Raw genomic sequence first — 23,385 nt, forward strand, 5'->3', positions numbered from 1 at the left:
TAAACGAGAAACTTAAATTAGAATAATACAAGACTACCAAAGGCCAGAGGCTCCTGACTTGGGACAGGCGCAAAAAATGCGGCGGGGTTAAACATGTTTGTGAGATCTCAACCCTCCCCTATATCTCTAACCAATGTAGAAAGGTAAACGCATAACAATACGCACATTAAAATTCGGTTCAGGAGAAGTCCGAGTCTGATGTCAGAAGATGTAACCAAAGAAAATAAACAAAATGACAATAATACATAAATAACAACAGACTACTAGCAGGTAACTGACATGCAAGCTCCAGACTTCAATTAAACTGACTGAAAGATTATGATTTCATCATATGAACATCAGGCAAAATCCTTTACGTTAGGGGTTAAGTATCATACCATCATAACATATATGAGAAGAACATAACTCGTGTCATGCCAATAACTGTTTTTAGAATAAATATGTTTAGTTCCGATGCAAAGACCTTATTAGTGACTCAATATTAACGCCAAAATATGCAATCTTTAATGACTTGACAACAGTATCGTAATTATATCCCTTTTTAATAAGTCTATTCAAAGGTTTTGTAAGTTTCTGAGGTGAATACTGACACATTTGTGCTTTATAAAAAATATTTCCATAAAAAATTGGATGTGAAATACCTGAACGTATAAGAAGTCTGCATGTTGAGCTATATTTACGAATTATGTCTTTATACCGATGATAAAATTTAGTAAATGTTTTGACTAGTTTGTGATATCGAAAACCCTGGTGTAATAAAAATTTCTCTTGTTAAAATATGAAACATTGTTACATACACGAGCGAATCGTACAAGTTGAGATATATAAACACCGTAAGATGGTGACAAGGGACGTCACCATCTAAAAACGGATAATTAACGATAGGAAATGAAAAATCATCCCTTTTATCATAAATTTTAGTATTCAGCTTTCCGTTAGTGATATAGATATCAAAATCGAGGAAAGGGCAGGGGTCATTGTTAGTATTAGCTTTATTTAAAGTAAGTTCAACAGGATAAATTTCATTAATATACATACTGAAGTCGTCATTATTGAGAGCCAAAATGTCATCCAAATATCTAAAAGTATTATTAAATATGTTTATCAGATGTTGGATGTTGTTTCGATGGGTCTTTGCTTCTTTTTGTCATAAATTGTCACTCATAACAATCCAAAAAGAGGTCTACAATAAGCGATGCACAGTTAGTCCCCATTGGAATTCCGATGATTTGTTTTATTTGTTTTTCGCTTGTTTTGCAGTTCCATGTCCTCCAGGAACATATTCGGGAAATGGTGATAAATGTACTGTTTGTCCAGGTGAAAAGTTCCAGAATAACTTTGGTCAAGATGAATGTTTGGACTGCCCGGCAGGCAATCCTGTTGCATCAGAGGATAAAACTACATGTTTAGGTGGATTAAGATTAACCATTTACATGAATTACCTTACGCACATTTATCAGATAGTAGATCTAACTTTTAAGATTAATTGGTTTACATAAAATTGTTATGGTAATGTCCGTTTCTGAGACAAAATAAGAAAAGAGGTCAATATGTTTGGCGTTTATCTGACCTTGACCTCTATGACATAAATCATTGGTAATGTTAAGTGCATGTAAATAAACCTTCATATTTTAGACTTTCAGCATAGAATAAAAAACATTGTTTAAGTAGGTGACGCATATCAAATTTAGTGTACTCACTAATTTTTGCATAAGGTGTTATCTTAATTTAAGCAAGTAGTTTTCGTTAAAGATTAAATTGATGTTAAAACATCTGAAGACAATAGTAAAAGACGATCACCGTCCAAGAAAAGGAATGCTACTGGACGAGTCTTGTTTGTACAAAAAACGGAACTGTTATATTCATTTTTAATTCTAAGCACAACCACTCTTTCGTATTCTCAGTTCAAAAATTTGGACATGAAATATTAACCATTTCGTTATATGCGATGAATTTATCTGTTTTAATATGGCCATACTGTATTCAAATGTTCTGATCGTATGATGTTGCTATCTTTTGATGAAAAAGGTGGAGCTTAAAGGTAAACTAACAAAATACCAAACTCCGATGAAAGTTCTAAACGGAATGTCGATAAGCATTTAGGAAAATCGAAAAATAAAACACGACTATAATACTCATTTGGATATATTTTTAATAGAATATGTTCGATTACTTCGCCTGCCAACCAACATGGCAGACATGAATAAAATAGGGCATAGAGTTAAAATGCTTTTTTTCTTTTTGATGTATCTGAAACTGAAGCTATTATAGCAAATATGACGGTCGATAGGAAACAGCTATAATTAACAATAATGCTAAGCTAAGTAAGATATGCATATTTCAAATTACTTTATTGATATACTACTCTATTCCGAAAGCAATACAGCTTGTAGGATACATATACACAATGGTACATCAATATAAGAATTTTACAATATATATACTTTATATATACATAAACAGGTGAGCATGGAAGAAAATATAATACATAATACAAAGTACAAAATACGAAATACGAGCGGAGAAGGATATATATAATATTTAAATAATGTGAGAACATATACTCTTTTTTTTATAATATTTCAATTGACCTCTTAAGAAATTATCGTTCTTTTACACAATCATTAGGGTATTTGGCTTTAAAGCTGATGACACTGATGGCCAACCAACGTGGCCGACATGACTAAAAATGGAACATAGGGGTTAAATGCAGTTATTGGCTTGTGTATCAAATCAGACATATGACAGTTGATATCCATTAACTTGATGTGTGAGAGCTTGATTTTTACCATATGATAAGAGACCTTTTGTATTGAATTTTTTGCGGAGTTCGGTATTTTTTGTGCTATAATTTTTTTCTGAAACAAAAGCATATGAGTTGCATTATATTATACATCAATTTTAAACAAATAAGGTGAGCGAAAGTGGCTGCTTGGAGCTTTTAGTTCAATCTTTTTGGTTTTTGTTAGTGGAAACGTATACTACTTCTTCGTTGAGTAAACTTTTTAAAACATTATTAGTTCTAATGTTTTAAAGTTAATTTTTGTAAAGAATATCGTGCCATACCTGACAATTGAATTATATCTTACGCCTATGCGCTTCGTGGTTCTTTAATAGTGAACCAATCAGACTTTGTCGCACTGGTGCCTAGCCTTTTCGCAACACATTTACACAAATTAGACATAGTTGAAAAGATAGTATGTAATAAATATTACGAACTGATTAATCATTGAGCATATTTAAAAATGCTGTATCTTTTTGGTGAAAAATGAGTTAGCTATATATTTTTTTTTTATTTTCAGCTGTATGTCCAGTTGGGTTTATATCTTTTGATGGTTTGCCAACCTGTACTCCATGTCCAGTAGATCATTACTGGGTGAACACAACTTATTGTGAACCTTGTCCAAATAGTTGCAGTACAGCAGGAAAAAATGCTATTACGGACATTTATGGTTGTAAAGGTAAGTCTTCATTAAAAAAGGAGTAAATGAAAGATGTCAATTGTTTGTCGATGTCTTAAACCTTTCAAATACTATTAACTTAGATAAACGAATCGAACCAATTTCCCCTCACCGTCGCATATCCAACTAAGCAGTCATCACGTGACTTTGGTGATATCACACATCACCCATATCAAGCTCAAGTAAAATATATAAAAATGCATAGCGGCTTTCTGGAATCGATAAAAACATTCTTATAAATTCATGATACAAAAAGTGTGGGAATATATAGTAATTCCCCATATATTTAGAAATATAAATATGCTGATGTGGAGAGTTTAAATTTTGAACTTCTACCTTCCAAATGCTTTTAAAAATGTTTTTTGCTGTCTCGATAGTTCACACTGTTTAATCATACAACTACGATACATGTAGGATTTTCTGTCTTGTTAATCTTAAATTTCGATTTAAAAAAAAAACAGATGGAATAATTGTGGGAATATGTGCTTATTATCTAATTCATAAATATTTGAAATATCGTATATGGAATAGTTTAACTTTCTATAATGTCCCTTCCAAATTGATTTGAAAATAAGCTATTTTCAGAAAATCGAGAATAATTATTCAAGATGGCGACTGCATTGAAAGCGTAGGGCGACATGCACAAATATATTTGAAAGATTTTTACAATGAAAATCCAAAAACTGTTGGATGCTTGCGGTTTTAGTTATTGTCTTACCTTAAAGCAGCATATATTCGATCATTGGTTCCTTTTGATTAATCTTAAATATGCTGTTGCTATTTTTAGAAAATTTTGAAAAATGGCGACCAAATAATTTTCAAACGTAGAGGATGTTCGACACTTATCTTGTCCATACACATATTTCAATTTAATTTCATTGTTTATATTGCAATTACACATGACACGTTATTGTCATTATAATAATAGCCTTGGACATTGCTAGACTAAAGAGATATTTATTAAGTCATAACATCAACGAGATCAAAGAAAACAAACTCGCCACCGAATCGCGATTTAAGTTTTGACAATACCTATGTAGATGTAAGTTTTGTCAATACCTATGCAGGTTAGTGTTGTCCAATTATCAATGAAATTCATTGCGATATCATTTTATATCTATAAAAGAAGACCTCAAATGGATATAAACCAAGGTGAAATAATATATTTTTCAATTTACTCCAATCACTCATCAGATATATAACCAGTAATTTTACATAATCCTCATGACTTTAATAGTTGCATATGATGCAATTATTTTAATTATCAAAGGAAAACAATTCCAATAAAAGAGGCACGATAGCTCAAAGTACATGACCCAGTGTTCCATGATCATTTGATTAGTTATTAAATGACATTCGTCAATGTAAACTATAGAAATGAGAGAGTGTTTTAGCTAATGACTGTATTGAATGTTTTCGCAAAACTGTTTTATGATTGCCTTAAAATCATTCATAACTTAAGTTCTTAGTTGAAAATATTTCATCTTATTTATAGGTTTTATAACAAGTGAGAATGGAATATCTTTTAATATCAAATCGTACTATTTTATTTCAATATAATACGAACCGAGGCGTCAGCGAGTTTATTATTACAATATAGTGAAATTAAGAGAGTTGGCATTAAGCGATTTCTAATTTTCACAAGTTGTTCAACCTTCTTTCCTTATGGTGAACAGACTCAATTTGAAAAATAACAAAATCCACGAAAACTTGATGTCAACCTTTAATATTAGACATTTTAAGTATTTTGTTCGCTACATAATGTAATAAAATTTTACAAAAAAATGATTGTCTAGTGAAATGTCAAATCCCATACAGCGTTATCGTTCGGGTCATACTTCCCATTCTGTAAAGAAGCGTAGCCAGATGACACCCCATTTTTGGAGTTTGGTGGAATGTGTGCTTCTTTTGTATATAATCGAAGAAGTCGCAATGGCCGTCGCCATGGACAAAATGTACGTCGTCTTAACCTTTGAAAGACTGCTTTGACTAACAGATAACCATTGAAAAGGCCGTGGTATAGTTTGATGATGATGGATAAGACAATCAAATAAATGCAGATTAGTCGATGCGGTCAAATAATTTTATTGTACAAGTCAGCATGAGGTATCAAAACAATTGAAATTTTGGTACGTACCAATATTTTGAATAAAAGGAGGACATGCTGGCACCCTTAAATTCTGCGAACAAAAATTGTTTGTTATTGTATTGCAAAATTGCTGTCCATTGTATTATACATTGAATCCTGACAATAGAATATGGCTGATTTACTATGCAGGTATATAGATTAACAAATTTAAGTGCACATATGGACAGTTTTCGTCGATGCGGTAAAAAATTTTGTTTTACAAATCAGCATGAGGTATAATAACCACTGAAATTTTTATTACGAAGCAATATTTTGAATAGAAATGAGGACATGCTGGCACCCTTAATTGATGCAAACAAAAATTTGTTGTTATTGTATTGCAATATTGTTGTCCATTGTATTATACATTGAATCCTGGCATAGAAAATGGCTGATTTACTATACGGGTATATAAATTTACAAATCAAAGTGCACATATAGCCAGTTTTGGTCGATGCGGTGAGATAATTTTGTTGTACAAGTCAGCATGAGGTATCAAAACTACTGAAATTTTGTTACGTACATGTATCAATATCTTGAATTAAAGGAGGACATGCTGGGACCATAAAAATCTGCGAACAAATATTTGTTGTTATTGTATTGCAACATTGCTGTCCATTGAACTATACATTAAATCCTGACAGAAAATATGGCTGATTTACTATGCGGGTGTATAAATTAACAAATTAAAGTGCATGATCAGTTTTGGTTGATGCGGTCAAATGATTTTGTTGTGCAAGTCAGCATGAGGTATCAAAAGTACTCAAATTTTGTTACGTATCAATATTTTGAATGAAAGGGGGACAAAGTGGCATCTTAAATTGATGCGAATAAAATTTGTTATTGTATTGCAATATTTCTGTCCATTGTATAATACATTAAATCCTGACATAAAAAATATGGCTGATTTAGTTTACTATGCGGGTATATATATTTACAAATTAAAATGCACATGTATATGGTCAGTTTTGGTTGATGCGGTCAGATAATTTTATTGTACAAGTCAGCATGAGGTATCAAAACTATTTAAATTTTGTTACGTATCAATATTTTGAATAAAAGGAGGACGTGCTGGCACCCGAAAAGTATGCAATAAAACTTGTTGTTATTGTATTGCAATATTGCTGTCCATTGCGTTATACATTGAATCCTGACACGAAAAATATGGATGATTATAAAGATTTACAAATAAAAGTGCACATATGGTCAGTTTTGGTTGATGCGATCAAATAACTTTGTTTTACAAGTCAGCATGAGGTATCAAAACTACTGAAATTTTGTTACGTATCAATATTTTGAATAAAAGGAGGACATGCTTGCATCCTAAATTAATGCAAACAAAAAATTGTTATTGTATTAAAATATTTCTGTCTATCATGTCTATTGTATTATACATTGAATCTGACACTAAAAAAAATGGCTGATTTACTATGCGGGTATATAGATTACCAAATTAAAGTGCACATATGGTCAGTTTTGGTCGATGTGGTCAAATAATTTTGTTGTACGTACAAGTCAGCATGAGGTATCAAACCTAATCAAGATTTGTTATGTATCAATATTTTGAATAAAAGGAGGACATGATGGCACGCGAAAAAAAAATTGTTGTTTATGTGTTCGAATGAATAAAATTATTGCTGATTGTGGCTGCATAGTTCAAGGATGTAAAACTAACAAGGACGTAAACAACTGACATCAAATATACGTCTTTTCAAAGATATACATAATAATAAATTGCAAATATGAATTTGATAGGTATCGGAATATATATTCTGTTCCTGTTATCATTGTATCCAAGATCATTTAATAATTGATAGATTGTCAGATCACAGATACATTTGTGTTTAAAGCAACGCGTACTTTATTTTCAAATATTTGTATGTAATCCTGTTTATATAACGGAAGTATTAATTTTACTGTATTTTCGATGTTTATACAATGAAACAAAGATATTAAAAAACATTTAAAAAAAATCGAAGTAGAGCGGTCCTGGTTACAAGTTAACTTAGTGTTGAGCAGACCAGTCAAAAGTTAACTAGTGAGAGGTCTGGTTTTGATCGGATTTGTCAAAGCAAAAGTTAACTTTGTGGCAGGACTGGTTTCGAAGTTAACTTATTTGAACTTTACGGCAGGACTGGTTCCGAAGTTAACTTATGTTAACTTATAACAGGACTGGTTCGAAATTAACTGATATCAATAGCGGACCTGTTTCCAAGTTAACTTTTTGGCAGACATAAAAACAGTCCTAAAACCTAGTCCGCTTTTCAAGTTAATTAGATTTTGGTCCTAGGACTGGTCACAACAGTTCTGAATCTGGTCACAGGTAAACTTTGACCAGTCCAAATGACTAGTTATAAAGTAAACTTGCTGTACAGGTTAGGACCGCACCCATCTGTATCACTTTATTGGTATCACACTACATTCAGTGTGGTAAACACATATAGATTTATGCAAGAAATGATAATAAGCCACAGCTATTAGAGGTAAACGAATATCATGTTTTTTTTTTAATTTACGCCTAGGACATTGCATAAAAACGATGGAGGTATGAATAAAATATGGTGTTTTAATTTCTCCCTGTACTCAAAAGGAAGGATAATTCATAGTATTTTTCAACCCAACAATGTTAAATCTGTAAATTTGCTTTTTTGCTGTGTAACTTAATATAAACAGAGATAAACAAGAAATGCTTGTGCAAATATTGTGTCAAAAAGCTAAGTGATTGTGTGAATTTTTTTGTTTTTTTAGATGCTTCTTGTGAAATGATTCGTCAGCAAAACAAAGCTGGAAAGGATTCCCTATGGGGTGAAGCGCCAAGGGTATTATCAATTGAAGCATGTGAACAGTATTGTTTTTTCAACCAGAACTGTGATAGTATTCATTATGAAAGCAATACTTGTTTTATATATTATCAGCCAACGCTGCTAGACGATAAAGATGGGGCAGTGTATTCAAAGAGACAATGTTCTAATACTATTTGTAAGTATTTTTGGTCTTAGTTTTAATCAGATATTTAATGAAAATACCCGTAAAATTTTTCAAATGAAGTAAGCGACAAACTTTTACTCTCAGAAGGTAATTTAATAACATAATTTTAAGAGATAGAATTACATCATTGTGTATATTTATGTCATATACAATTTCTTGAACAAATAGAAACCACATTGTTTTTGTTTAACAGTAGAATCATCAAACTTGGCAATATTGTACCTCTTTTGGGTAGGTACTGTAAAAAAATACAAAAATGTGTTTGATGTAGATTGCCTTGTTCGACATCTGGAGTTTAAACAGTTGAATCCGATAGAATGTTATTTTCTCCTATAGGATATTTGAAATATCCTAAAGGATAAAGCTATTTTTTTAATATCCTATTGGAACATTTGATCTTCTTTGTGTTAAATCCGTTTATATCATATAGGATTATCATGAAAGACTTTTTCTCTCTCAATGTGATGTTTTTATATTGCTCTTCTAAACCTTTTTTGACATCTTATAAAAGAGGGACGAAAGATACCAAAGGGACAGTCAAACTCATAAATCAAAAATAAACTGACAAAGTCATGACTAAAAATGAAAAAGACAAACAGACAAACAATAGTACACACGACAAAACATAGAAAACTAAAGAATAAACAACACGAACCCCACCAAAAACTAGGGGTGATCTCAGATGCTCTGGATGGGTAAGCAGATCCTGCTCCACATGTGGAACCCGTCTAAGATCCATTATATAGTCTTATTTCGTATGTTCAGTGTTTGCGGAATACTAGTGATAGGATGCTTTTAAACTGTTCGTCAGAACATTTGGCAACCCTCTTGAATTTGTTTTATTTCTTCTCTGGTGCTCTTGCAATAGCTTTCACACAAAATACGAGATTCTCTCATTTTATATTTTATACAGAAAGTGAAAATTTTTACCTCATCTGTCAACTGCATTTCCTCATCAGCTTTTTCAAAAGACTTCTGCTTATACTACTAAACCTATTTCTAACCAAACTTGGCGCCAGTGATCCTGTCGGTACCTTATATAAAGTTTGTGATTTTTGTTGTTCCAATCAGTCAACAAAATAAGCAAAATAGATAATAGTTCTCAAAAGTACCAGGATTATAATTTTATACGCCAGACGCGCGTTTCGTCTACATAAAACTGAACTTCAAGATAAATTGCAGTAATTGTCTTGAAAATTATAATTGAACCACGGGAGTCATTCGTTTTTGAAAGAAATGATCGTGAAAGAATATCTAACGGATGTCAAGTATTATTTGTAAATATTGTTTGTTTTCATTTTTAATCACTGAAATGTCGAGGAACATCTACCTTTTGATTTTTTGTACTTTTAGAACTGGATTTTCTCACATACTGATCATTATATTGAACCATTTTGACAGACAGTTTTATTTGGTTGTCAATTTGTCCGTGTACTTAATTAAATTAGATTATTTACTGTCTTTTCGTATGTCTTCTCGATTTAATTTCTTTCACGATAGTCTAGCAATACTTGACCACCGTTAGATATTCTTTCACGATCATTTCTCTCGATAAGCCGAACGCATCCGTATAAACTATAAAATCGGAATGTAGCGTATACAGAAATTGTACCGTTTTCTAATTTCCGTCATCATTGAGGGGAAAAACGTTCAATTTATTATTTTTGTCTTAACGAAACAAATATTTCATCTCATTGTGTAACGGAATACTTTTTAGCTCACCTTCCAAAAGGACCAAGTGAGCTTTCCAATCACTTTGCGTCCGTCGTCCGTCGTCGGGCGTCGTCAACTTTAACAAAAATCTTCTCCTCTAAAACTACTGGGCCAAATTAATCAAGACTTGGCCACATTCATCATTGATGTATCTAGTTTAAAAAATGTGTCCGTTGACCCGGCCAACCAACAAAGATGGCCGCCATGGCTAAAAATAGAACATAGAGGGTAAAATGCAGTGTTTGGCTTATAACTCAAACACCAAAGCATTTAGATCATATCTGACATGGGGGTAAATTTGTTTAACAGGTCAAAATATCTGCCCTGAAATTTTCAAATGAATCGGATAACCTGTTGTTGGGCTGCTACCCCTGAATTAGTAATTTTAAGGAAATTTGGCGGATTTTGGTTATTATCTTGGATAATATGATAGATAGAGATTAACTTTGAACAGGAATAATGTTCAGCAAAGTAAGATTTACAAATAAGTCAACATGACCGAAATGGTCAATAGCTCCCCTAAGGAGTTATTGTCCTTTATAGTAAATTTTAAACAATTTTCTAATTTTTGCTAACATTTTCCACATAAACTATGGGGCCAAGTTCATTTTAGATAGAGATTATTTTAAGCAGCAAGAATGTTCAGTAAAGTAAGATGTACAAACACATTAACATCACCAAAACATAATTTTGTTATGAATCCATCTGCTTCCTCTGTATAATATTCAAAGAGAGCAAGGTGAGCGACACAGGCTCTTTAGAGTCTCTAGTTTTGTTAATGTCTTCCCTTGTGTAGACCAATACAAAAATTATCATTCTAAAGACACTGAATTAAATCTCAATTAACAATCAACAATTTTACAGGAAATGCTCACAAGTACAACGTCTTGACTCTGAACTTTTTCTCCTAGATTGTCAAAATATAAATGCATCTTGCTTCACGTTTGTTGACTTTTTATTGTGTACATGACGTCATTGATAAGCTAATTACTTCCAATTACAATTGAAAATTTAAAGAAAATTAAGCAAAATGCATTATTTTTACGCATAGTTGCCAGGGTCAGGAAGATGGCCATTGTTATATTATTGTTCGTTTCTTGCATTTTAATGTTGTGTCGTTTGTTTTGTCCAATTTTTGAGATATTAAGATAAGACGTGGCACGGTACTTGTCCATTCCAAATTCATGTTTTTGGTTTTGATGCTATATTTGTTATTCTTGTGGTATTTTGTCTGATGCTTGGTCCGTTTCTGTGTGTGTTGCATTTCGGTGTTGTGTCGTTGTCCTCCTCTTATATTTAATGCGTTTCCCTCGATTTTAGTTTGTTACCCCGATTTCGTTTTTTGTCCATGGATTTATGAGTTTTGAACAGCGGTATACTACTGTTGCCTTTATTTATACAGCTGATTGTTACCCATCGAACAGATCTGTTACAAATTTATATACCCTTCTCAGCTGTGTGTTATTTATATATCAAAACGTTTGTCTTTGTCAGAAAGACCTGGAGAAACACAACCGATACGATACGTATGCTTTTATTCAAAACATATATAAAAAAATTAATTCGATATGAATATGTGTGTTTTTGTAAAGTTTTAGAGAGGTCTTGCGAAATGATAAGTCAGACAAATAAAGCTGGAGAGGATGCTAAATGGGGCGAAGATCCAAAGATATTATCAACCGAAGACTGTCAGCAGTATTGTCTTGATAATCAAAATTGTGAAAGTGTTCACCATGAATACACCGGTGATGGACGCGGATATTGTTTTATATATTATCAGACAACAATGCTGTTCGATAAAGATGGAACACTTTATTTTAAGAAACATTGTGCTGATACTCAATGTAAGTAAATTTGGTCTTGGATTTGATTGATTACTTAAGAAAATACAAATTAAGAAATACTTCATGGAACCAATAGATTTGTAGAAAATTTACACATGGCCTGGGCAGTGATATTTGAGCGTTAGCGAGGGATAAAATTAACGAATATCACGACCCATCCAATTTGTAAATTTCCAAAAAAACTCTGGTTTTCATGAATTATTTCGATTCTTAAAGGACAAATATTGTCATTAAAAAACCTACGCAATGAAGGTAATACCGTGTTTGTATCTGGTTCTATTTTATCCACTGTTAGAAAATTTATAAAAACAAGTAATAAATCTGTAGTTGCTTGAATAATTTTTTAAATAAACTCTAGAAAAAATTTGATTGATTGCCAAACTTTGCCATTTTTAATTCACATTTTTTCTCGTGAACTACCGTCAAGTTCACTTTTAAAACTTCGTAACGAAGGAGCTGCCATGTTAACTTGTTACACCAATTTTTATGTGTTGTGTTTTGAAACAAAGAAGTTGTGTTGGTATTTTTTTTCCTTCTTCTATTTATGTATTCCTTTTCTATGAAGCAACGTTTTGTTAACTTTTTGAAATGATCCAACAGTTTAGTAGATAGTGAAATTGATTTATGTAGAAAGCATTCCAAACTCATTACAAACTTACTTAATCACATTGGTCTTCCGTTGCCACTGTTCTTTTATTGACACATTGTGCAGCGCAATAACAACGACGAAAAATAGCCCACAACTTACTTGAAAAGTCATTGGTAGTATTTTATCCGTTTCCGTTCAAAGTATTGTTAAGATAATGAGGATTATGTATATGTGTGTGACATTACAACCTATTAAATATATACAGGAAAGCTGTATATCACCTGGTATGCAATGTCATGTGACAATACTGTAGCTATTCTCTGTGCATAATTGTACCTAAAACGCTTTCGAGTTTGTATATCGCTTTAGTTTCATTTTTTTGTTTGGTAATTATCTCCTTCACAGAAAAGACTGCGTTTATTGCAGTTGAAAAGAATCTTCAGAGTTAATGGTTTGGTCGTTTTTATATAATACCGAATATCTTTCACACATTCGTGAACATACATTTTATGAAATTCATCAATAAATGCAGCAAATACATTTTGCAACAAACTTACATAGAAAATACGCTGTACTAATAAAATGAGCATTGAGTCAAAGTATACTCAAAGATTCTTTGAGTTTTAGTGTGTGATGATTATTTCGGAACCTTCATAACAATATGTATAGTAAATTGAGATAATATATGAGAAAGAACAACTGTTTGAAATGTTTTTTTTTAAAGTTTTTATGATTTCCTATATTTCAGTGATTAATTGTAAAAACAGTATAGATAACTGTGTTGGAATGTGTACAAGCCCTAATGTTGTAACTAATACCAACCGTTGCAAAGATTTGTTGAATGATTATCGATGTATTTGTAAAGCAGGTTACACTGGTAAAAAATGCAACGTAAGCGTCTATGAAGGGGCATATATTTACTAATAATATGTTAATATAAAAAAAGGAGATGTGGTACATTGTACGTAAGAAAACATTTAAACAAAATTCAAACGCAGTGAATGCTTTCATTTATTAGCAATCATGCGGTCTTCAATAATGAAACTCACTCTGCATAGTCAGTTATTAAAGGTCTTTAAATGAAACATATAAAACAATTCAATTGAGAAAACAAACTCCATATAATGTAAGTTAAAACAAAACAATTAAACAAGCAAATAAGGCAGGTATGAAATAAGAATACCCACTGAACAACATGCTTCTAATATGCACTTTATAATGTCGCAGAGTAAAGCATGTTTGAGAGCGGTCAGAAAAGATCAAACTACAACAGTCAGTAAAAAGGCTTAAGTCATCGGATCTAATTTTGGTCAAAGGTGATTCGGAATCTTCAATAATTTGTATTATCGTAAAAAACCCGTGATTTGATCCAGTCTTGTTTTTCGTTTATGAACTGTAATTTTAGAATTAAAATAACGTCTTGAATGAATTGCAAATTTAAAAGGTAGATATGATGTCATCCTTCATCTTGGATTTTGTAAAATATAGAAAATGACATGTTTTATCATATTTATGGTTCTTTTTTACCAAAAAAAAAACAACCAGAAAACTTTTGTTTGATTCTATTTTTCAAACTTTGTCACAAAAGCGGAAGCAACTCAAATGTAAGGGCAATAATTCAAATAAGCAGAATATGTTTAGATTTCACCTATTTTATTATGTAGCAAGAAAACGGGTTGTCTTTTCTTGATCTTCTCGTCTTCCGCATTCTTTTTTTAAATTTATTTTCCGTATTCATAACCTTGTACTTGTCTGTGACTTTTCTCTTTGTGACATCACTATTATACATCACCTTTCGAATTTTCTATCATTTGATAAGGAAGTTTTCTCAGAGTTTTCTCAATGGCACATCTTAAGTCTTTAAGAAATTTTTCCATCACAAATTTAAATATCATGTATGCATATTCAGGATGAAATAGATGAGTGTCTACAAGAATACCCATGTGAACATGGAGGCACTTGTACAGATAAGGTAGCTGACTTTCAGTGTAGTTGTAGGAAGGGATGGACTGGAAAGAGATGTGAAACTCCTATGGAGTACTGTGCCCCATCACCTTGTCTCCATGGAGGAGTCTGTTTCAATCTAACTGATGGATATTTTTGCAGGTTTGTTTTTTTCTAGGTCTGTTTAAATCGAAATTGATCCAATTCCAGTGTGTGTGTGTGTGTATTTAAAACTTTGTCCTAAATTTACTATATGCTACATGTAATATGTTTTTCATAAGGTCTTGTGACTGATGAACATGTATTAGAAAATATGTTGAAAGTGATAAAAATATTCACTTTTATAGTGTTAATCTATGAAATCTAAATAATTCAATAATCGGTGAAGTAATGAAGAAACTATTTAGAAATCATTAACTTAGTTATTAAGAATGAAATAGGTTGACAGTGTACTAATCTTGTTGAATTGAATTCCAACAACTCATATATTTTAAGAAATGCGAAAACTGAATATGAATTATACAATTCTTGTCACCATCCAAAAAGTTCATTTTTAAACATCATCTATTTTTTTGTATATATACAACTCGTCTAAACCTCAACCCAACAATGTTAGATCTGTAAATTTGCTTTCGCAAATTTTTGGTTCTTCCCTTGCCGGGATTCGAACCCATGCTACTGTGATATCGTGACACCAAATCGCCTGCACTGCAGCCGTCCCGCTAGACCACACGACCACCTGGGCTCTCAAAAAAAAGAGCTTTCGGTGGGCATGTGTTACCTTTCCACGTCAGTTTTAATCTAGCGGCGTACTACAGTACATGATATATATCTATTTTGTATAATAATGTTTCCATGATAGATGTCCAGGCGGTACAACAGGAGTAACATGTGGGAATACCCTAGAAGTCTGTAGTATTATTAATCCATGTACAATGAAGGGTACCTGTCAGGATAAGGATGGAACTGCTCAGTGTAACTGTAATGACGGTTAGTGTTTGGTAGTGTACAAAGAAGAGGGTCTATCAGAATATGGGAGAAACTTCTCAGTGTATTTGTAATTAAGGTAAGCGATGTGCTGTGTACAAGTCTGGGAACATGTTATGATGAGGAATAAACTGATCAGTGTAACTTTGAACATGGCATTTGTTAAGAAGTGTACAAGTGAGGGAACATGTCAGAACAAGGGAAGAACTGTTCCGTGTAACTTATGACGGTAAGTGTTAATTATAGACCTGTCTGGCTCTGGAAGGTACTGCAAAGTGTTACTGTTACTTTTTTTTATATTAAGGAATGTATTTCCCTCATGCAAAGCTCTGATTCCTTTCACGGATTTGGCTATACCTTTTGGACCTTTTAGATTATAGCTCTTCATCTTTTATATAAGTTTTGGATTTCAAATATTTTGGCCAAGAGCATCACTGAAGAGACATGTATTGTCGAAATGCGCATCTGGTGCAAGAACATTGGTACCGTTAATGTTATTATGACGGTAAGTGTTAAGTGGGGACCTGTACGGATATTGGAGGAATGCTCAGTGTAAGTGTAATGACGGTAAGTGTTAAATAGGTACCTATCCGAATGTGGAATGAATGCCCAGTTTAACTGAAATGACAGAAAGTGTTAAGTAGAGACCTGTCCCGATGTTGAAGGAATACTCAGTGTAACTAAAATAATGTGGATGTGGAGTGAATGCTCAGTGTAACTGTAATGAAGGTGAGTGTTAAGAAGGTTCCTGTCCTGTTGTGGAATGAATGCCCAGTGTAACTGTTATGACGGTGAGTGTAAAGTAGGTACCTGTCTGGTTGTGGAATGAACTGCTCAGTGTAATTGTAATGACGGTAAGTGTTAAGTAGCATATAATGAAGGGGGCATGTCAGGATGTGGAATGAAATTCTCAGATGGCACCCACTGGCCTTTATTAAGGCATCGGATTAAACGTCTTTTCACTTGAAATCCAACTTTATATGAATTTTACTGCTTTTTAATATATATTTTGACGGATTTCATACAATGTTCTGCTTAGTGATGGTATTATGATTTGTCAATAACTTTTAATTTTGTGTATTATAGATTATGCTGGAACAAGCTGTCAGTTAATCAAGGATCACTGTGCTGATCCAAACACGTGTAAAAATAATGGTAAATGTGTCACAAAACCTATCGGATTTAAATGTCAATGTGGAAACAGTGAGTATTTTATTGAGCAGCCAAATACACACAATTATCATCCATTGGCAATTGTCACATTTCAATTCACTGCTTTTGAGTCCGTTCTAAACTTGGTAAACACGAAATCGTTTCATTGTTGATATTCATTCATTCAAGTTTTATTTAATTTGACATATTTAACAAAAGCAGAGTTGTGCAAGAGATTTGAGCCTATGGCCAGTCTCATAGTATGAGGGTAATGGTGAAGAAAGGGGCTAGAGAATGATGAACAGATGCATTCATTGTTTCTTCAAAAACAGACAAGTTTTAGTACAATGTTCAAGTTCAATACGATCTGTATAGTCTAGCAGAGACAACAAAAATCTATAGTCAATATCTAATACCACACGTGACCAAAACAATACGGAATCAAACGTGTAATGAAGTAAAATGAAACCATTCTTTTCACCACTGCCCCATGATTGATTCCAAAATATCGCTTTAGTTCGGTTTGGTGATTTTCAGTTATAAATTACTGATAAAATAGTAGCATCGTTTGTAACATGTGGTAATTATATATCACATCTTTATATTCTTCGTATTCCAGTATATAAACATAGTTCGATAAATTAGTATATTTAATCAGAATACAAGTTTGATTGTGTTTGTAGGTTATTCTGGTAGTACCTGTTCTATGTACACTGATCCATGTTCCAGTAACCCTTGCCATTCTACGGCTAAATGTATATCTAATGAAGACAAGTATATGTGTTATTGTGAACAAGGAAACGTACTTACAGATAATGGATGCAAAGGTATGCATGTATCTTTTTCCTACAAGACGATGTAACTCACCATTTTAGGTTAAAATGTGTTTTCTATCTAACAAAACACAATCTCTATTTGCCAATTTGGGACTAATGCTTGAATTTGCATACAGCGTGGACGACGGTTTCTTAATTTCATTATCATGATTCAGAATTTATGTTTAAGCATGGAATGTTTGCTGTATACTATACAAAGCAAATATAAATTTGTTGTTGATTTTTCAAGATATTGATGAGAACTTTAACATCATCTACATTCTGTTTTTTTAACAGATATAAACACGGTTGAAGAGAACTTTGACATCTTCATGGACAGATATATTGATGGGATGCCAGCTTATTTAAGAAATCCGTTTGTATCTCATAAAAATGATAGTATGACAATTATGTTTTGGATTAGAGTTCTAGCAAGACCTGGAGAAAATCCTGTGTTGATATCATTAGAGAAAATGTAAGATTTAGTGAAACATTTTGTTATTACAAAGTTTGAATAGGTTACATCTCCTTGCAAACACAGATGCATTGCATGTTAGAACTCAAGACAAACCCATGACCAGATTAGGTTAATGTATAGTAAACTCCACGTAATCAAACCATTAAAGCAGGCATTCGGGTGATTGAAAAAAAGTATATAGTATATCTCCAAAGAAATGGCACGGATTTCCGATTTACTTTAAATTGTACAATTGCAACGAGTGATAATGTACTCAAGGCTGTTCATATAACCTAAATTTGAAAAATATTAATGTCGATCCACTCATGTGTATAGATAAATCAAATGAAAGGTGAAAGTTGAACAGAAGCTCTTTAATGACAGAAGCGGAATATGGGAAAAGTACAATTATTGCATTACATTCAACCAATATATTATATCGTTTTTAATCTTTCGAAAATCGACTTCTTCAACTTTAAATCTTTTTCAACATTTGTAATAGCTTGTAAAAGTATTGTAGTGATTAAGTAAAGTCAACTGTTGAGAAAATCATAAGATACGTAAAATATTTCGAACAAATTTTCAATTGATGTTATGTAATTATAAAAATATACAACTCTCACAAAAAACAATAACAAAAAGTACTTCAAACTTATTTTGGTGAATTGTTTGTCAGTCGATGCAGCGTATATTTGCAGATTCCTGTAGCTTATCGGTAAGTGTATATTCAATTTGACTGTTAGAACATGTACAACATATAAGCTATTTAAGCTATCGGTCGGGAAAACAGTTAACGCTTATGTTGGTAATAATTCTCTTTAGTCTTTTCATGCAATTAATTTTGACCTTTTTCTTGTGAAGACAAAAAATTATAAGGGTTATATAGGATGGTGGAAATTGCTTTTTTACCTAAAAAACCCAAAGTGGAGCAAACATCCTCAATCGTAGACATTGGAAGATGTGGGATACGTGCCAATGAGACAACTCTTCATCCATGTCAAGATATGTAAAAGCAAACTAATACAGGTAAAATTACACCTTTCAATGCGGAGTCATCGCTCTCACCGAACAGTAGGCTATCAGAAACCCTAAAATGACAAACTAAAACCAATTCAAGCAGAAAATCCAACGGTATAGTCTATATGATAAAACAGAAACGAGACACACTTATGAACCACAATATCCAACGTCAACTTCTGAACATCAAGTTCCTAACTTTGGGCAGGTGTAAAAAAATGCAGTGGGTTTAAACATTTGAAAAGGCTACAAAACTCACCCTTACATAAAGTAGTAGTGTAACATCACAACATTTAAATATCAATAGAAATGGCTAAACTCTAAAAAGAAAACAGACACAAGAAGTAAATCAACACTGATCAAATAAATATGATATTTTGCATAATATAAATACAATATTAAAAAAATGTTTTATTTTAAAAAAAATATCAGAAAGATAACTTGGATAAAATGGCGAAAAAATAGAGTAAAGTACACCGATAAATATTTTGATTTTGTTGCAAGATGTACATGGAGTACGGACATATTTTTTACGAAATTAATAAATTTGTTGTACATAGCACGAGAACAGAGTGTGTTGTTTATACGTGTTTAGACATACAAGATAAATATCGCAGAACCTAGACAGCATAGTTAAAACATAAAAAGAACCTTTTAAAATCTTTGATTTTTTATTTTGTTATAGACCCATTGGAACTATAATTCCTACCTTCAATACGAGTATACATCAACTTATAGTCAGAAGTCAGAGTGCCATACTTCGTAGCTCTACTGAAACTTTCTCTATTCAATATGGAACAGATGTTGCAGATGGGAAATGGCATTTTATGGTATTCTCCTTGGAACTTTCAGGAAAGGTTAAACTATTTATAGACTCAATTAAGAAGACAGAATATGATAGTATGTCTGGGATTTTAAATTTCAATGATAATGAGAGGTAAGTCAAAAATATATATGATGAGTCATTTTAGAAGATGCATACCGTGGAAGATTGCGAAAATGATACTAATCACAGTTAAATTTAAGAAAGTTACACGATATAATGGATGTGTCATTAATAAAATGACACTTTTATGCAGTTTAATTTCGGATGGTTTAAAAAAAGTAAAGACCGTACCCGCAGAAAACCACCGACCTTCGATTTGAAAATTTACTATCATATAAAAAAAGGAAATGTGGTACGATAGCCAAAGAGACAACTCTCCACAAGTAATCAACCGACTCCTAAAGTAACAACTATAGGTCACTGCACGGTATACAATGTGCAAAGGCAATACCGCATATTTAGGTCAATTAAGATTTGAGTTGCCACTTGCGGGTTTAGAAATTACAATTGCAGAGTTAATAGGCTAGAGTAACAATAGTTCTACTACTTTCATTATTCGGTCATAGAGGCTTCTGGCGAAGAAAGAAGTAAAAATCTATTTATCTATTTGTCAGTCAACAATATACTTTCACCATGACGCTACAGTTCACAGACATGATGCAAGGCGGTGTGAAATCAATTTTAATTTTCATGAAATTCGCAACATCTGTTTTCTCTAAAATTGCAACGAAAATAAACAGAAATATAAATCTGACACCCGTTAATTGCAATTTCAAAATTGTCATCAAAGAACATATGTTGTAATGCAGTGCTATCAAAAAGCTTCAAATTTACATATAAAATATCAGAAATGAAATATTAATGTTAAACTGTTATCAATTTGAAAAAAACACATCAACATGTTTTGGGCTTTATTTCAAGGAATACATTGCTGTAATTTTTATTTCTAGACATCATAACATGCGTGAACATATAGCTGAAATGTTATCTCTTATAATTTCATTTTCAGTTGGCAAGTAATTTTTGGATCAACAGATACTCTTGGTAGAATATCAAAACTGAGGATTTACAAGACGGTTTTCCATGATATAGACATATACAAGGCTAAAGAAAACACAAGTCATTTGCCATCAGACCAACTGATACAAGGATGGACGAACATAAAACTGACCTGGTCCACATTTAAAAAAGTCCCTAGTGGGGCAGGAAATGACAATGTTTGTGATATCAATTTCCCTAATAGTCTTGATGAAGGTATGCACTAAAATTATTTATGGAAATAATCATATCATGTAAAGTTTGCAAATACGTCAGTCATTTTACTTAAGACTAATGCGTAAAGCCTTTTTTTTTGTTTTTTTACTAATTTTAAATTAATTTTGTAGTTTATTAAAATCAAGCTTATTTTGTTATCAAATAATATTTAGCCCATGAACTTCTAATATCATGTACATTAACGCGTCATAGATACCAGGATTGAAATGTTGCATTTGCACCAGACGCGCGTTTCGTCTTCAAAAGATTTATCAGTGACGATAGAATCTAAAAAAATCAAATAGAAAAATTAAGCGTGCCCTGAAGCTTCACTAAAAGAGTTTACCAAATACAGCCAAGGTAAACTATTCCTGACGGAGAAAAACCTTAGAATTTAAAAAATGTAAAGATTTGTAAACAGTGAATTTATAATTATGACCATATCAATGATAATCCATGTCAACACAGAAGTACTTAATACTGGGATGGAGAAACCATCAGGGAAAAACACACACCCGCAAACCAACCATCCCATGGCCAGCAGTTCCATCGACCAATATGTCAACTACTTTCTGTTTTAAATACGAGACTTTTGCAATAAACCTAATTTATTCGAACTCATCAATATAGAAAAAAGATGAAATTTGTTCTGACTGGTATAGATACATTTAGAAGTCAACTCATTAAAAAATACATTTCACTAATTCTTTGTCCTATTTTACACTTCTTGATCGTTGTAGGAAAACATGTTTAAGACATCAATTTGTCATGGTTTCTTCTGAATGTTCCTATTTTGACATCAGGAATAATGGCGACCATGTCTGATAACATCAAATATAAATTATTCAATTGTCTGCCTATATTTGAAAAGGAAGGATAAAATCATTAGAGACACAAATTCCACAACTATACCTCGTGTATTATGATATTTACTCACTCTCAAAAGTTTGATTTTAATTATCGAGAAAGATCGACAAACTTTGCTATTTAGATATAGGAAGATGTGGTGTGAGTGCCAATGAGACAACTCTCCATCCAAAAATTAATTTAAAAATTAAACCATTATAGGTTAAAGTACGGCCTTCAACACGGAGCCTTGGCTCACACCGAACAACAAGCTATAAAGGGCCCCAAAATTACTAGTGTAAAACCATTCAAACGGGAAAACCAACGGTCTAATTGCCTGTCTCGAGTTGTAATTGTAGAAACTATGTTTAAATGACTTTTCACGAATTTTCAAATCTTTATTTTTAAAGTTTTTAATTATCTAGATAGAAGAAGATGTACATGTAGTATGGGTGTCAATGAGCTTACAGAACATCCAAGTCGTAATTTGTAAAAGTGAACTATTAGAATGCAAAATATACGGTCTACAACACGATGTCTAGGCTCATACCGAATAGCAAACTATGAAGGACTCAACAAATAACTAGTGTTAAATCATTCAAACGGGAAAAACCAACGGTGTAATCTATAAAAAAAAAAAAACGAGAAACGAAAAGCACTAATGCAGGACAACAACAAACGACAACTACTGATCATCCTGACTTTGGACAGGTGCAAACAATCGAAGCGGGTTTAAACGTTTTAATATGTACCAACCTTCACCTTTACATGAAATAAAAGTGTAACATCAAAACATAGAAGTACTCACTGTAAAATATCAATTTAAATTAAATAAGTCAATCAAAAACGTGAAAGTTGTCTTAAGTTTTATATTGGAAAGATTTCTAAATTTTTCAAGCAATTGATAATGGTTAAACATGTTAAATTGGCAAAGTTTGACGTATGGTTGCATATACTAAATATATTCGGACATTCAATACCGATTTGACACACTTTCTCTTAACATGCTTAATGCAGTGTATATTAAGTGTCAAATTATTCAAAACACTAAGGTTTATCTACCTTACCCCAGATATAGATCCGCATTCGGCATACCTTTTCTGAATTGTAGATTTTCAAAGATTAACATCTTTGTCTTTGATTTTGCCGTTCGATATTTAAATCAGATCGCAACTTATGGTTCTAATGTACATGAACCGTTCCTCTTGTGTGCCAAATTTTTAGTTTTGTATACTTGACAAGTTCATACAATTGTTTCTCCCAATTTAACACAATTCATAACATGAACCTTTATATATATAAATATTACGTTAATAAAATCATAATACATGTAGTTCTATATATATATTGATTATAGAATTTTA

Source organism: Mytilus trossulus, chromosome 7 (assembly GCF_036588685.1).
Source record: "Mytilus trossulus isolate FHL-02 chromosome 7, PNRI_Mtr1.1.1.hap1, whole genome shotgun sequence".
Taxonomy (NCBI): domain Eukaryota; kingdom Metazoa; phylum Mollusca; class Bivalvia; order Mytilida; family Mytilidae; genus Mytilus; species Mytilus trossulus.